This window comes from Trachemys scripta, chromosome 5 (genome assembly GCF_013100865.1).
Source record: "Trachemys scripta elegans isolate TJP31775 chromosome 5, CAS_Tse_1.0, whole genome shotgun sequence".
In the NCBI taxonomy this organism is placed as follows: domain Eukaryota; kingdom Metazoa; phylum Chordata; order Testudines; family Emydidae; genus Trachemys; species Trachemys scripta.
The window spans coordinates 123103226-123119359 of NC_048302.1; the positions used below are offsets into that span (position 1 = coordinate 123103226).

The 16134-nt window shown below is 46.3% G+C and overlaps 1 long non-coding RNA gene across 1 annotated transcript; it reads right to left on the bottom strand.

Moving 5' to 3' along the window:
* Window positions 1-7082: 7082 nt before the first annotated feature.
* On the bottom strand, window positions 7083-14255 carry LOC117878267. The gene is made up of 4 exons (XR_004645937.1): window positions 14191-14255; window positions 13984-14099; window positions 11762-11863; window positions 7083-7238 (listed from the first exon to the last, which is right to left on the bottom strand). It is a non-coding gene; the product is annotated as an uncharacterized LOC117878267 (long non-coding RNA).
* Window positions 14256-16134: the final 1879 nt, after the last annotated feature.

Genomic DNA, 16134 nt, shown 5'->3' on the forward strand with positions numbered 1-16134 from the left:
CCCCCCCCTGCCCTGAGGCACCCCCCCTGCAGCAGCTACCCCCCCCGGGGAACCGTACGACAGCTCCCCACCCCAGCTCACCTCTGTTCCTCCTCCTCCCCGAGCACGCTGCCCCCACTCTGCTGTGAGCCTGGGAGGCGGGAGAAGTGGAGCGGCGACCGCACGTTCGGGGAGGAACGCTATAAAAAAAAATTGGGGGCACCGCTTTTTGGCGCCCTAGGCAACCGCCTAGTTCGCCTTAATGGTAGCACCGGCCCTGTATGCTACAGCCTTATGTTGGTATAACTATGTTGCTCAGAGGTGTGGAAAATACTGACCTAACCCCTTGAGTAGACAGTGCTATATCGACAGGAGGGCTTCTTAGCGGGGGGAGGGATAGCTTAGTGGTTTGAGCATTGGCTTGCTAGACCCAGGGTTGTGAGTTCAATCCTTGAGGCAGCCACTTAGGAATCTGGGGCAAAATCAGTACTTGGTCCTGTTAGTGAAGGCAGGGGGCTGGACTCAATGACCTATCAAGCTCCCTTCCAGTTCTAACAGATAGGTATATCTCCATATATAAAAAACATAGCTACCACCTCTTGGGGAGGTGGGGTACCTATCCTGACGGGCGAAGCTCATGTAAGTAGTGTCTTCACTATGCAAAACAGTGATGCAGCTACACCAGTAAATGTAGACAAGCCCTGTGCCTGGTTGGAAGCGTTTGCAAGCTTTGGGAAAGGAACAGAGGGCCTGATTCTTGTGGGTGTAAAACACTATCAGGTCAGAATGCACCTACTTTGTGCAAGCCTAAGTAACTACAAAGGCAGGGGCTATCTTTTTGTTTTGTCTTTGTACAGCACCTGGCAGGTCTCCTAGGCACTACAATGAGACAACTAATTAATAATAAGGTACATAAGAACATAAGAGCGGCCATGCTGGGTCAGACCAAAGGTCCATCTTGCCAAGTATCCTGTCTTCCGACAGTGGCCAGTGCCAGGTAGGGGGAAATCAGGCCCAGATCTTTACCAGTGGGGGTTTGTTTCTGGTCAGTAACACTCTCCAATGTGCTCTTTCATCTCCCTCACTCATGGCTTTACTGGTAGAACAAGGATCCTTGCATCTTTAACTCTGGCATTCTGCACTGATCCATGTGATAGTCATGAGTGAACATGAGACTGTCTGTTCATCTACCGCCAATGAGCTAAACTATTATTTCCCTAGGAAAATCTTACAGACAGCTAATACTGTTAATACTTGTTTTCTTTTACTGTTTCTGGCAAGTCTCCTTGTATTAATCTATTTAAGTACATTCCCAAGGCTGCCTTGGCAATATCATTCCCCCCAGTGGAACTCTTTGCATTTGCTGAGGTGCTTTTCATAGTTGGCATACCAGGCCTGTTGCGTGCCAGAATTTTACAACTTCCACCTGGCTTAAAGATTGCTCTTTCATTCCTGCTACTGTTGGAGTGTGTGTGCATGTATTGTTCTGGTGCTTAAACTACTTCCTATTTTTGTATCCGGCAGGTACATTTAAAATAGTTTTCCAGGTGTCTCGAGAAACCTTTCCAACATGTGATGCATCTGATATTTTATCTCCATGAGTGTTCATCTCCAACTATCCCTACTATAATGGGATGTGTTTCTAATCCCTGGACCATTACTTAGCATTAAAATGAGTATCATTTGTATTACAGTAGAACCCAGAAAACCCACCTGAGATCAGGACCCTCTTGGGGTAGGCACTACTACACAGGAGCAGCAGGACTTCCCTCAAAGTTGGGGGACCACCAGCGCCCAAATTATGGCCTCACCCCCTCATGCCGCCCCTTCCCCCAAAGCCCCACCCTCACGCCACCCATTACCCCTGAACTCCCGCACTGTCTCTCCCCTGAGGCCCTGCCCCCTGCTCGCTCCTCTCCGCCGCATCCCCCATCACTCACCCTTACAGCTGGCAAAAAGTGATGGCCCTCTCCCCCTCGGCCTCCTCCCCATTCTGGTGCCCCTGCTACTACATACGCATACTAACAGATGGCCCCTGCTCTGAAAAGTTTCCAGTCCAAATAGGCAAATACGACAACAGGTGGGGGGTGAAGCTAGAGCTAGTGGAGTGAGCCACCCTGCTGTCTGTGTGCACATCCTCTCAGCAGCAAGACAGGCAGGGAGAGTCCCTGGAGCCCAGTGGGCAGTGACATGGGACACCAGCAGAAGTCCTGCTGGCAGAGCCCATCTGGAGCGTGGCCAGCCCCATCCCTGGGGCAGCGGTGAGTCTATCCAGTGAGTGAGTCTATCCAGTGAGTGAGCCAAGCTGGGGCTGGTGCCAGTGAGGGAGAGAGGAGAGAAGGGAAGGGGCTGTGGAGGAGGGAGCCAGCCACAGCCAGCTGTGGCTACTGGCACCACCATGCCAGTCCTAGGCCCTCTGCCCTCCCTCAACAACCACCCAGTTCCCACAGCCCCCACCCAGCTCTCTAGCCCCTGCTTAAGCCCATCCAACCCCCTGCTACCACATCCCCAAATAAACCCTCCAACCTCCCAAATAAACCCAAACTCCACAAAACCTCCTGCCACAGCCTCCCACCTCTCCACCACACCAGCTCCCTAAATAAACCCACCCCCGTTGCACAGCCCCCCAAATAAATGTCCTCATAAAACAACCATCCAAACCTCTCCCCCGAATCCTCTCTGCACTCCCCAAAGGCCTTCACTCCCCACCCCTAAACCTTCTTGCATTGCTGCCTCATTCCCCAATAAACCCAACTCTTAAACCCGCCCCTGCTCCCCCAATCCCCACCATCCCCAAACCTCCTTCTTCATCCCTGTCCCCACGCCACTCCACCCCTTACTTTCTCCAGGGCCCTTCTGCTGCCTCTGGTGCCCAAGTCCGTCTGCCCTACAGATCAGCCCAAATGCACCCAACTCTTGGCTGCACCAACCCCCTCTCCCTTGTGCTATTTCCATAGACCCCTATGGCTTACCCAGGATCCCACCACAACGCCCGTGGCAACCTTCAGCATCAGCTTCCCATCTTCACTTTTGAAGTGTTAGGCAGGGCTGGTGACCTTTTCCCCTCTCCTCTCCTTTTCCCCTCCTTGTCTTCATGGCTAGCCCTCCTCAGTGCAAAGAGCCTGCCACAGCAAAAGCCAACAGGCCAAAGTGAGGAGCCAGGCAGCGCCCCACGGGGCAGGAGCCACTGCTGTAGGGTGTGTGTGGGGTGGACTCGCTCTCCAACACACACACATCGCCTCGCCTCTGCATCAGGCCAGGCTAGAGACAGCAACCCCCCTCCCAGCCCAGAGAGGAGCGCCTCACACTTTCACACAGCACCCCCAAAGAATATTTTCCTCAGACACCACGGCCCACCTCAGTCCCAGTCTAGGGTCCTGTGTGCAGGACCACGTGGCCTGTCTCAGGAAATCTGTCCTCCTTTAGCACCCAACCTAATTTAGCCTTTAGTTTTGTTTAGCTTACACAGGTCAGCCCTGTTTTGCTGAAGTCCATGCACTTGTAGATATTCACTGCCTGAAAATGTTAACACAGAGTCAAGGCTGACCCTAATTCTGAATGTCCAGGTTTTCAGAGGTTTAAGAAGAGGTGCATTCAGGAAGGATATGAGGCACTGCCAGTCAACCTGAACTCTGTGTTAACGAAGTTTTGGTTGGTGAATTTCCCTGTGTTTTTGAGAAAGTGTTGGCTGGGGGGAGGGGGGGGCGGATTGTTAGGAACACCTATGGGGATGCACAAGGAGGCATCCTGGGAACACTTTACTGCCACTCAGCTGCCCCTTCTGCCTTCTTCCGGCCTTTCCATGCCCCCAGTAGGGCTGGAATATCCCTAGGCAGGTGGATTTTGGAGCCCTTTGTCTATTAAAATCAGATCTTTATTGGAGAAAGGGACCATATCTGACAAACCCTGTGACTAAATGACCCCAACTCCCACTATTAACTCTACCCTTGTTCCCATTGTGACCCAGCAATATTATAGTGGTGTGGTAGAGCCCTTAAAATCTAAGTAACAACATGATTTCCATGTTAATAGGGGTGAAAAAGGTCTACAAACATTCAGTCTTTTGGGTTAGTGTATCATTTTAAAATGTTAATGGTAGTTTATGCACCGCTTGATTTTTCTATAGAAGTTGTGGGGGGGACTATCATTTGAGGTGTGCTATGACAAGAGTTGTGGGTCATATTTTTAAAGATATTTAGGCACATAAACATGCAGATAGGTTCCCAGGCACTTTCCAAAATCTTATTAGGTGCCTAACGCCCTTTAATTTCAAGCCACATGTGACTAAATTTTTTCTGCTGTCTGATATTTCCTGTGGACCCCTTTGTCCAAAGAACTACGGAATCTGAGGGGGTGAAATTGATAGATTTGAGAATTTGATTTGCATAGAATAGATGAAATATTGTAGAAAGAAAGAAGATAACTGTTTTTTGATTATTTTTCATGATAAACAGATTGCTGTTTTGACTGACAGTATCCTGGAGCTGCATTAGTCAATATCAAACTTACAGCAGTCCTTAAACTACAGTTATCTATGATGGGTATGTTTCCTGGTGCTCAGCATCCCTTCTGACCATGCTGACATTAATGAGAGTCACAGCTACTTGCTTTTCTTTGATCACACTCAGTCCCATAGTTCAGGAGATGGATGAGAATCATGTGGCATGATTACATTATCCTAATACTGCTGCTTCCTAGAGTCTTTCATCTTCCTTCTGAGACATCTTCGGGGTATGTCTGGGTCTAATTGTGAATACTATGTTGTTTTGATAACACCATTTTGTTATTGTAACCTCCAGTGTAAAATTCATTTTGCATTGTACTCTCCATCTTGTGCAAAGATATCCAGTTACTGGTGAAAACAGTATAACTTTGACAAGGGCGGTTTGTTCTAGACACTATGCTAATGCTAGAGTGGGATACCTCAAGGAGGGCTAACAAGGAGAGAGGCATCAAGGACCATCAGTGCTGAATGTCTCTTCCTGTAGGACAAGGGTTTTCTACTTTGACTTTGAATGGACTCTACATACAAACCTGTCTGGGAAGAGGGAGCTGGAATTCACCAGTCTAAGCACATGGCTAGCTCAGAGCTGGAGCCCTGCTGCCCTGAGCTGACAGCCTGAACTGGCACACTTAAGTCAGTGCAAGTGCTCCTGGTGAAGACGCGCACCACTAGCAGAAGGAGGGTAGTAAGTTCATGAAAAAACGCAGTAATTACTGTGTGGGCTGTACGTCAACCTAACATAGATCGACATAATTTTGTAGTGTAGACGAGGCCTTAGTTTAAGGAGGCTGCTTCTCTGAACAGGGGAGCAATTCCATCGCCACTGGTAAGCTGAACTTTCTGGAGAGAGTGAAGGCAGGAGGCATGGGTGCCACTTGAGTTCAGTGACCACAATGTGTCACCATGAGCAATCCACTTCCTCTGACCCCAGGCTGCCTGCACACACTCTGGCTTTCAGCAGAGTCCCAGTCCTGCTGCTCTTGTGCAAATGACTTTCTCTGGCCGCTTGTCGACTTGGTTCAAGCCACATTGTAGAGCCAGCTTTTACCCTGAATCACTTTTCAGATATCACTTCTCCATTCTGTACACTAGCTAAGATCAGTCCCAAGCAGGTGATATCTGTTTGGGGAGGATCAGAGCCAAGTTTGAGATTTAGGTATGTACAAAAATAGTTATAAATTTTGATGTCCATGATTTTTAGGGTGGCTGTATCTCTGGAACCCCCTGGATCAAACTACCTCAAATTTGACCCACAAACCCCACCCCAGATGACCATGCAGCACAGTAACTTTCAAGACAATCTGAGTAAGCATGTGGATTTTTGAGTACTTTGAAAAATCCACAGTTAAACAATAAGCTAATTACAAACACCCCAAAAGTCTTCTTCCTTTGTATTTCCATTGGGAACACTACATTGCACACTAGGCTATATAACTATAGCTATTGCTCTAAGCCTCTGTGAAGAGTTATAACATTTTCATTGCCAAGAATACATGTAACAAATCTGTAAAATCTGAGACTTGTTCCTCTCTAGGAAGTGGTCCATATAGAGGATAACAACCTACTACTGTAGACAGCTTGTCTTCCCTCCTGAGTTACTCCTTTTGCTCAATTGACGGTGGTTTGTGCTTTGATACTGAAGGTCTGGGGCTCCACAAAATCAAAATATTTAATTTAAGGGGCAGAGTGAAGTTTAGAAGCTAGGCCTCAAATTGGAAATCTCAGGATATATATGAACTAATTCTAAAAAGCATATATGGTATAATTCCAGTTATGTGAACTCCCTTTATCTGAAAATCTTAGTTATCCAAATCTACAATGTGTCCCCCATGTGAAGCTGCAGCTCAAAATAAAACTTCTGTTTGTCCAAACACCCAGTTATTGGAAAATTTTGTATGTCCCCCAGCACATTGAGATAAACAGGAGCGTACTGCATTCCTTTTATGGGGTATTGAGGAAGAATTGCAAGCTATCACTTTAAGAATGGTCAGGGGCAAGGGAAGAGGGGACAGTTCCTGGTCCTGCTTGCAGGCTATGAGGCTCTGTAGGGAGGTGTGCAATCAGAGTCAGTCTGGAAAGAACCAACCTAAAACAAGGTGAGATGAGTTGTGTCTTGCTGCCTTAGAGAGCAGTCTGCTTTGTCTGCCTCTGTTTTTTCCTATGGGGTGTTGTCATCTTGAATTTTAAAAAATAAAGTAGTGTTACCTTATGTTTCAACCTTCCAGAAAGAGTATTTGTGTTTATCTAACTTCAGTGTGTGTGTCTGCTGTGAACATAATACCTTTGTACAGCACCGGTTTGGTATTAAACTCTTCTAAGCGGGAGACTAAAAGAGGTACCAGCCTTCACAAATCTTAGCAGATCGGACTGAGACTCAGGACATAGAAGGGAAGGGTCCAGATCTGGTTAGAGTCCAATGGTACTGCCAACAAAAAGGTGCCAATATTGATACATACCTTACCGGGTAAAATGAAGCCCTGGCTGAAATGTAATTGAATATGAATTCTACCCTCGTACAAGGTTTAAATCTGAATGTTTCCTGGAGAATCACACAGTGATTAAAAATAAACTAAAAAAGTTTCCAACAAAAGAGCACATTTTACTTATGCCAGGAAAATTAAATGAATAAAAAATGCATACCTTGTTTCCTCCTCACAGCATACCATTGGTGCACAGCTGCCAGCACCTAGAGCAACAATCAGTGTGGAGTGATGTTCATGCTTAGCTTCTCTGCCATGAAGTCCTCCGATGCTGCCTGTTGCCCAGCAAGCAGAAGGTTCTGTTCACACCTCTTAGACAGTTATTGCGAAAATCACTTTTTCCATGCCCATCTATCTCCCCCCCAGGCAGGCATATCAAGGCCTGTTTGTGTATGATGATACTAGAAGGCAGTAGACTTTTCAAACCAATCACTTACACCCTGGCAAAAGCAGAAAGTTCTGCTGGAGGGAGTTTTCAACAACAACAAAAAATCATTCACAAAGCATTTCCTATTGACTTTCATTTAGTGCAGAAATTAACATAGATTGTGATTAGATTGGAATTTCCGTCCCAGGAGAAGTTCTGGTCTTTCTACATTTGTTTCCGTTCCAAATGGGGATGAAATGTCAAAATACCAAAACTTTTCACCAAACGGAAGATTCTGATTCAAATTTTGATTAAAAACATTCAAATGTTTTCTTTCAACTCATTTCAGCTTTGAACTGTGGCTGCCTGCATTGCCGCAGTGCATCATGGGAGTTTGTAGCTGGGGTGCCTCATGTCCCCATACTCCTCTATGGGATTGGCTCCTTGGCTGGACTACATTTTCCCATCACCGTCATGGGACTGTGTTGATGTACCACAGTGGTTCATCCAGAGAGAAGACTGCATGGCATCATGGGAGATATAGTCCAACCAGTGGCCTGACCCATAAAAGAGAATGGGGGTCTGGGGTACAGCAGCAGTTCAGGTGGATAATAGAGTAACATCGACCCAAACTGAACAGAAATATTTCATTTCCATTTTCCTGACAGAATTTTTTTTTTAAATTGGCAAAAACAAAAATTGCCCATGAAAATTTTCAATTTTGTGAAAAAACTGCATTTTTCTCTGGAGGGAAATGCCCCTTTGATGGAAAATTCCCACCCAGTTATAATGGTGGTTTGGATCATATGCAGTAAGAGGCAGTAAGAACCCCTCCTGCATCACTCGGATTCTGGATCCAATTGTACATCAGTAATTAGGGCTACACACCTGCTTACTCCCTCTGCAAAGCAGATAGACAGGGAGTAGGTGAGGAAGGGTGGGGAATGGGGTCACACACACACGCAGCTTTGTCACTGGCCATTGCAGAGGGGGGAAAGGATAAGGAGACTGTTTAATTTGGTGCAGGTATAGAGCACCAGAAAATTACCTCTGCTGCCCTGCCCCCACAACCCTACTGTAAAAAGAAGCTGGCACTACTCTCGATTTGGAGCAATTTATGAACTACTGTTTGCTCAGAGCTGTGCCTAAAGGGAGTTATGCCGGTTTACATCAGCTGAGGATCTAGCCCACAGTCTAGTCCTAAACCAGGGTTGCCCAACAAATTATGTGCACCTCCTTATTGCTCTCCAACTTCAGTGGAATTACATCGTGGATGAATTTGGCCCAGTGTGTCTATATTTTTCCTTCCTTGTCATCATCTTATAATAGCAATGACAGCCCAGGTGCAGGGATTAATTCTCTTGGGATAAGTGACCAGCTGTGGCTAATAGCTTTGCCCCTCAGCAAATCAACTCCTTTCAGCTATTCATGGAGCCATAAGCCTCGCCCTGTTCTTCAACCGTTATTGAATATAGACCTGGCAACGGCTACTGCTCAGTCACACAGGATAAGTGTTGAATCCCCAGTCAGAATTACTGTCATCGGGCCTCAGGTCTCCAATACTTTTTTCCAGCTAAATTCCATCTTGTTCTTTTATATGATCGCTACATAAAAAATGGGCCCAGCTCTGAGCTCATTTACATCAATTTGAGCCTGTGGAATGGTTCCAGCTCTATTCTGATGTCAATGAAAACAGTGTCTGGCCCAGTGGACCAGACCATAAGCTGGTGTAAGTCAGTGTAGTATCATTGACTTCCATCAACCAGCTCTGATTTACACCAACTGAGAATATGGCCCTATATATTTTGAAGCCAGTGGAACTATCATGGAGTGTGAGTAAGGACACGAGAACAAGCAGGTCCTTAATGAGCAGATGTGCCATGAAATCATGGTGGCACAATCAGCCTGGTACCCCATGCTGCTAGCGCAGCGAGTCACTTCTCAGAGGCAAATTGTCCTTTAAGTGAAAGGTAAAACTTTCAAGGTTCTATCCCAGGGACAGTTTCCAAGAGCCACAGTGGCTGAGCAGGTTCATACTTAATCCAACAGATTTTCTCATCTTCAGTTTTTCAGTCACTGGCCAGTAGTAATTTTTAGGCCGTGGACAACTGCAGGCAATTTTCCACGTCCATTATTATCTTCCATATTGTTTTGTTTTCTACAGCCATTTGTTTGCTTTGAGTTCTGGTGCAGATGCTACAGACCTGTGACTGTCACAAAGATTTCATTGCCAACCAAATATTTCATAGCCAACCAAAGATTTCATTGCCGCTCTTTTAGACATCTTGGGTATTGGGAAAATGAAATCACCCGCAAGCTAAATCCCGCCCCATTACCTTCAAACCTCAAGTCCTCCAGGAGCAATCTTGGATCTACACTGGCCCAGACCACATGCAGCTCTTCTAACATCCCTGCCTAGTGCCTAGTGAGCCAGGGTACAACTGCCACATTGTACAGAAAGGGAGGAGGTGAAATCCAGCCATTGATAACAAGGGCTAAATCCTTAAGCCTTTACTTAGGCCAAAATGGCATTGAATGAGTTGTTAGAGTAAGGACACAGGCCCAATCTCCCCAACACAGAACTGTATGTGGTGGGGGAGTCCTCCATGCATTGATCCTTCTCCCCACTGTGTGGGACTGTGGCTGTAGCTGCCCCCCACTGCATCATCTCCTGGGAGGCCTCTCTGTGGGGCCAAGGTTTGCACTGGAGGAGAGGGTGAAGATGGAGCAGGCCCAAGAAGATGAGAGAGGAGGCAGAGAGCAGGGACGCACATGTGGCCAAGCCCCATAGGCTTTTCCAACTCCTGGATAGGATGATTTGGGGAGAGGGGCTCACCCTGAGAAAGGACTTGGCTGGAAATAAGCAAGTGTCGTAATCCTGTGGATTTACTGACACATAAAGGACTCAGATCCTGCCTAGTAATAAACTCTAGGCTCTAATATCTGGGGACCAACACGGCTACAACAACACTGCATACGGAAATGCCATATGTCATTTGAAAGCTATTTTTTCTCTAGTTCTGCAGTAAATTCTTGGGGCCCAATCAATGGCAGATTTGCCTGAGTAAAGACTGGATAAGACATTTAGAATTAGGCTTGTATTGCCAAGTTCTCAGAGGATGTCCATTGGGATAGCTCCATTGATACCAAAGGAGCTATGCTAACTCATGCCAGCTGCAGATCAGATTTTACCTGTGAACTTGATGTTGCATGGTCTAAGTGCCTGATTGTGCGCTACTGGAGTCAATGGGAGTCTTAACACAGTGGCAGCAGGATCAGACCATTAATGGGCTCCGTACATTAGCAGGACAGCTCATGTGGATAAACTTGCAGGCCTGGACCCCTAGATTAGAAATGCTCTGATTCTATGCTAGAATGAATTCTGTTTGGTAAGTGTCTTCATTGTCTTTTCTGTCCATTTATACTGCACAGTCCATGGGCCAGGGACTTTACCTTCCTCTTCGTTTTGTACAGTGCCAAGAGCAACGACAACACGCAGGCCCCAATTCCGCAAGATACTAGGCACATGCCTGTTTTTTTACTAGTTCTAGTAAAATATGACCAAAATGTGACTGGGAATCATTTATCAGCCACTTATTTTAAGGAAATTTAAATAAAGGACAATTTACATAACTGGGGCCAGATCCTGCCCTATATTACAGCCTCTTTGCACTGCAGTCAAATGATCTTAAATCTGCACTTAAGGAGCTGATAGGGGTTTCCCCAGCATGGGATATTATTTGGTGCTATAAAACCAGCATTGCCAACTCTGCCTCCTGGCTTCCTGATGGAGAAGTGTGTCAGCGGCAGGAGAGGGTGTTTTGAGGGTTAGATGGAGGAATGCACTGGCATTACTTTCCTTGCAGGATCATTACTAGTTGGCAGAAGTTGGAGCAGGATATGGGCCACCTACAGAATTGGGGGAGGAGGAAAGGTGGCTTAGAGCTGCCTTGACCTCTTCCTACTTTCAGGTATACTGAGCTCAGATACCATGGTGATGGGCATTGTATTAGATTAGAATAGAGGTCTGGCAATTCTCAAGCACCTTGAGTCTACCCTCTTTGCTATGTGATCTGTCTTCTGGCATTTCCCATAAAGCTGAGATGTTGCGTATCTACACAGAATGTGCCCCTGGGTGGGTTTCACCATTCTCTCTCTATAATGGTGCCGGAAAAGAAAAAAGGAATCGAGGCCAGGTACAGCAGCATCACAACTAACTTTCCGGCAGATCCAAGTGGCCGTCAACTCATGTAGGAAATTAGCTATTTAAGGAAATTATAAAACAAAAATATAAACTCTTGAAAAGAAGCCAAAAAATACAAATGCCATCATTGGTCAAAAAACGTAAAATGAAGTTGAAACGGCATGGGGAAGGCTGAATGAAAGGCTATATTCAAGTTAGCTTTGCTGCAGCAGGACTGTTTAACTTACTTCTTGGATCTTTTCCCTTTATTGATGTTGTTGGGAGGCTCTCATTCCATAACCTCTAATGCCTTCGTGCTCCGTGATGAGTTATTAAAAGCAGCCATTCTTCTGCATATGAAAACATTCAATTATTTGCATGTTCGATGTCTTTAATGGCTCTTTTGTGCCTTCATTTTTTTGGAAACAGACGCTGAATTTCAGCAGCGTTCTCCTGATGTAAACTGGGCCAGGAGTGGGGTGGAAAAAAACAAAAGGCTTTACAACTACAGAGTAAAGTCTAGGAGATTTCTCAAGTAGGGGCAGATTTTCTTAATTTACTTAAGAGACTGATGAAGATGAATCCCAGGAATGTCCGCATTACCTAGTGCTCATGCATATCTACCATGTGACACGGATGAACCAATCAAATCCTTCCCAAAATGTTGTCACAATAGCACGAACGCAGACATTGTATGCAGAGCAGACTACAAGCTCAGAAGGCTGGTCTCCAAAAAGTTTGGCAGATGCTGTGGCAGACAGGATTTATAGATGCCAATAACCTCTCTAGTGTATATCTGTTTCCATTCTGGATATGGTGCTGATGATGCCCATGTCCCTGCATCCTCAGCTTAGATATTCTTCTTTTAAAACAGTATCTGCTAAGATGTTAGTCAACAGAACTGGAAGGTGGCACATGCAAAACCAATAGAAGGAAGTTTTCACACACACACACATTGCACAGTTTTCCTATGGAACTCATTGCCACAAGATAGCATTGAGGTCACAAGTTTAGCAGGAATCAGTAAGGAACAGGGTGTTATATGGATAACAAGAATATCCGGAATTATAATAGTAAATACTAAATCAGGGGGTCTCAAACTCAAATGACCATGAGGGCCACATGAGGACTAGTGCATTGGCCCGAGGGCCGCATCACTGATACTCCCCCTCGCTGCCCCTGGCCCGCCCCCACTCCACATCTTCCATGAGGCCCCACCCCTGCCCCGTCTCTTCTCCTCCTCCTCCTCCAAGCAGTTTTAATAAAATATATACACTCAGTAAAGCCCCCCCCCTCCCCGCTGCACTGGGCTGCACCACCACTCCACCCCTGCTCTGCTTCGTCCAAGAGTGGCAGGTTTGTAGAAATTTTGATGGTGCCCGGAACCTGCCCCCCCTAAACTCCGTCCCCACCTACCTAAGGCTCTGGGATGGAGTTTGGATGGGGGGAGGGGGTCTGGGGTGCAGACTCTGGGATGGAGTTTGGGTGCTGGGTGCAGGCTCCAGGCTGGGGCAGGGGGTAGGACTGCAGGCTCTGGGATGGAGTTTGGGGATAGGAGGGGGTGCAGGGGTGAGGGCTGTGGGGCTAGGGATGAGAGGTTTGGGGCATTGGAGAGGCTCAGGACTAGGGCAGAAGGGCAGCCTGTCCTGGCCCTAGTGGAGGGGGGCACTAGGACTCTGTGGCAGCAGGTGATGCCGGAAGCAGGCAGAGCGGAGGGGAGCCAGCAGGTGGTGAAGGGGCAGCAAGTGAGGCTGGGGGACACTCGGGGGAGGTGCATGGGTGTGGCATGCGGGGTGGGGGGAGAGACCCAGCCCCAAACATTGGGGAGCAGCACCCGGGGAGCTTAGCTGCCACATAAAATAACGGGGGGGGGGGGGGGGGGGGGGGGGGGGTGGGGGGCGACAGGAGGTAGGGGGGGGGGGGGAGTGCGGGGAGCTTGGCGGGCCGCAGGGAAGAGCTCCCTGTACTAAATGAACAAAGACTAAGAGTTTTGGAAGGGATCTAAACCCTCATGCTTCAGAGTTTAAACCAATTTCTAATGACTGGGGATGAAGAGGAAATTTCCCTGGGGATAGTCTGGACTTTCCATCTGGTGCTGGTCACTGTCCAAAAAACGATGCTGGACTAGACGGAGGACTGGTCTGCTCCATCACGACAGTTCTTATGTTCCTTCAAGTCTCCCAGTGTGTCATCGTTCTGTGCAGGCAACAATCTCATTCTGCAGGAGCTTGCTTCTCTGCATTGTACATCGCCCAGCACTCGCTGGGTGCTCAAGGAATAATAATAATAAATTGTGATCGCCCCTTTCTTTAAAAAGAAAAGGCACAATAGAAAACAAACACAAGAATAATCATTTTCTGAGCACACCTCGCGAATGCACCTCTATGCACCAGATCCAACCCCCCAAACCCAGCATTATATAACAGTTCTGCATCATATCCCATAAATGTCCATAGCACTTAGCACCTACCTGGAAATTTGCCTGCTCAAAGCCCTATACAAACATGAACTAATTACGTGATTTCTTCATGTTTCATGGTCTGTTTTGTTTGCTGGGACGCCATAGGAACCTCTGAGTTCTGCAATCTGAAATACAACATGAAAAATACATGTTCCCAACACCTTGCCTACATCAGAATACAGCGTGGCAGAGCTATCAGCAGATGCTTAGGTTTACCTTTCAAGGTGTTCTAAAATCTCCAAGAGGCCCTCGTTTTCCCAGTCCTCTGTATCTGCTGTGATTTTGTAAATTAATACTGTTTTTATTGGTCTCCTCTTCTCAGCAGAGATCACGCTGATGTTTGCTTTCTCTTTAACAACAGTGCCCCCTCGAGTCTATTATTATATTTGCAGTTCCATTCTGCTTGTGAAAATTCCTCCTCATGCAGCTACAACTGTGAAAACATTACACAAATCAATTTAGATGTTTAAAAAAATGTGTCAGTCTGCATAGCACCTTCTGTGTTCGTAAAAACAATTTGAAAAAGTGAAAGTCTGGCCTATGATTTTACAAATGTTGTATGATTCCAAGCAAGAGGGATCAATGAGTGGCTCAAAGCTAAACAAATTATACACTCTGATACAGCGCTGTGTATCTGTAGATCTCCAAGCACTTTTAAAAGGAGGTAAATAGCATTATCTTCATTTTATGAATGTGGAAACTGAAGCAGAGAAGAATGAAGGGTCTTGCACAAGGTCACCCAACAAGCTAGGGGTAGATGCTGGAACGGAACCCAGATCTCGCAGTCTACTAGCCCAGCCACTAGGTCTCACTGCCTCTCTGAAAAGTAATATTTTTCATCTTCACTGTTAACAGCAGTTAAGTTCATAATATAACACGTTGCCTTTCTCTTTTGTAGCAGAGTCCTCTCTCTGTCAAGTTTCAGAGTCGTAGCCATGTTAGTCTGTATCAGCAAGAACAATGAGGAGTACTTGTGGCACCTTAGGCTAGGTCCACACTACCCGCCCGATTCGGTGGGTAGAGATCGATCTTCTGGGATCAATTTATCGCGTCTCATCTGGACACGATAAATCAATCCCAGAAGCGCTCCCCCGTCGACTGCAGAACTCCTGCTCGCCGAGAGGAGGAAGCGCTGTCGACGGGGGAGCTTGCCTGCGCCGCGTGGACCCGCAATAAGTAAACTTAGTTCGATCTAGGAAACGTCGATTTCAGTTACGCTATTCTCGTAGCTGAAGTTGCGTTTCCCAAATCGATTCCCCGCCCCATAAGCTTTTGTGGGCTAAAACCCACTTCATTGGATACATGCAGTGGAAAATACATTAGGAAGATACATATACACACAGAGGACATGAAAAAATGGGTGTTGCCATACCAACTATAACGAGAGTAATCAGTTAAGGTGGGCTATTATCAGCAGGAGAAAAAAACCTTTTGTAGTGATAATCAGGATGGCCCATTTCCAACAGTTGACAAGAAGCATGTATCCGATGAAGTGGGTTTTAGCCCATGAAAGCTTATGCTCAAATAAATTTGTTAGTCTCTAAGGTGCCACAAGTACTCCTCATTCTTCTCTCTGTCAAGTGTATTTAACCTTACTGTAGCAAGCAACCTTTCTATGACATCAGCTCTTGACAACATTGAATAACCTCTTAGCTCAAGCTAAGGGAGCTCCACTTGGAAAGCAGGGTAAATATTTTAGTACCAACTTCATTAATGCCCATTATTTCCCTTTCAGAGCAGCTCATTTTCAGTAAAGCACCCAGTGCTGTTTCCCTGCTCATGCTACTCTATGTGAGTGTTTGTGTTTGTATAAAAAGTGACTTTTCAAGATTAGCCTTAAGTTTATCATAGTGTTGGTGTCAGGCTGATTTGAAAGGGCCCGACAGTTCATTCCTCATGCATCCAAAGCTGGCAGTTTTGGTATCTCAGAAATGTGGGGACTCAGTGTAATGCAGCTTCGAGAGGAAAAGTTGGAAATTTGATTCATTTAAAAATGAGTTGGACAAGTAACTGGAGAATCTAGCCCAAAGAATAGCACTGATTGTCCAGAAACATTAGGCTAAAACTCATTAGAGTACAGTAGTGCTGTGCTAGTCACTATGTATCTGCAAATAGTAGGAGACGCACAAAGGATGGAAGAAGACACAGATGCATGGTGAT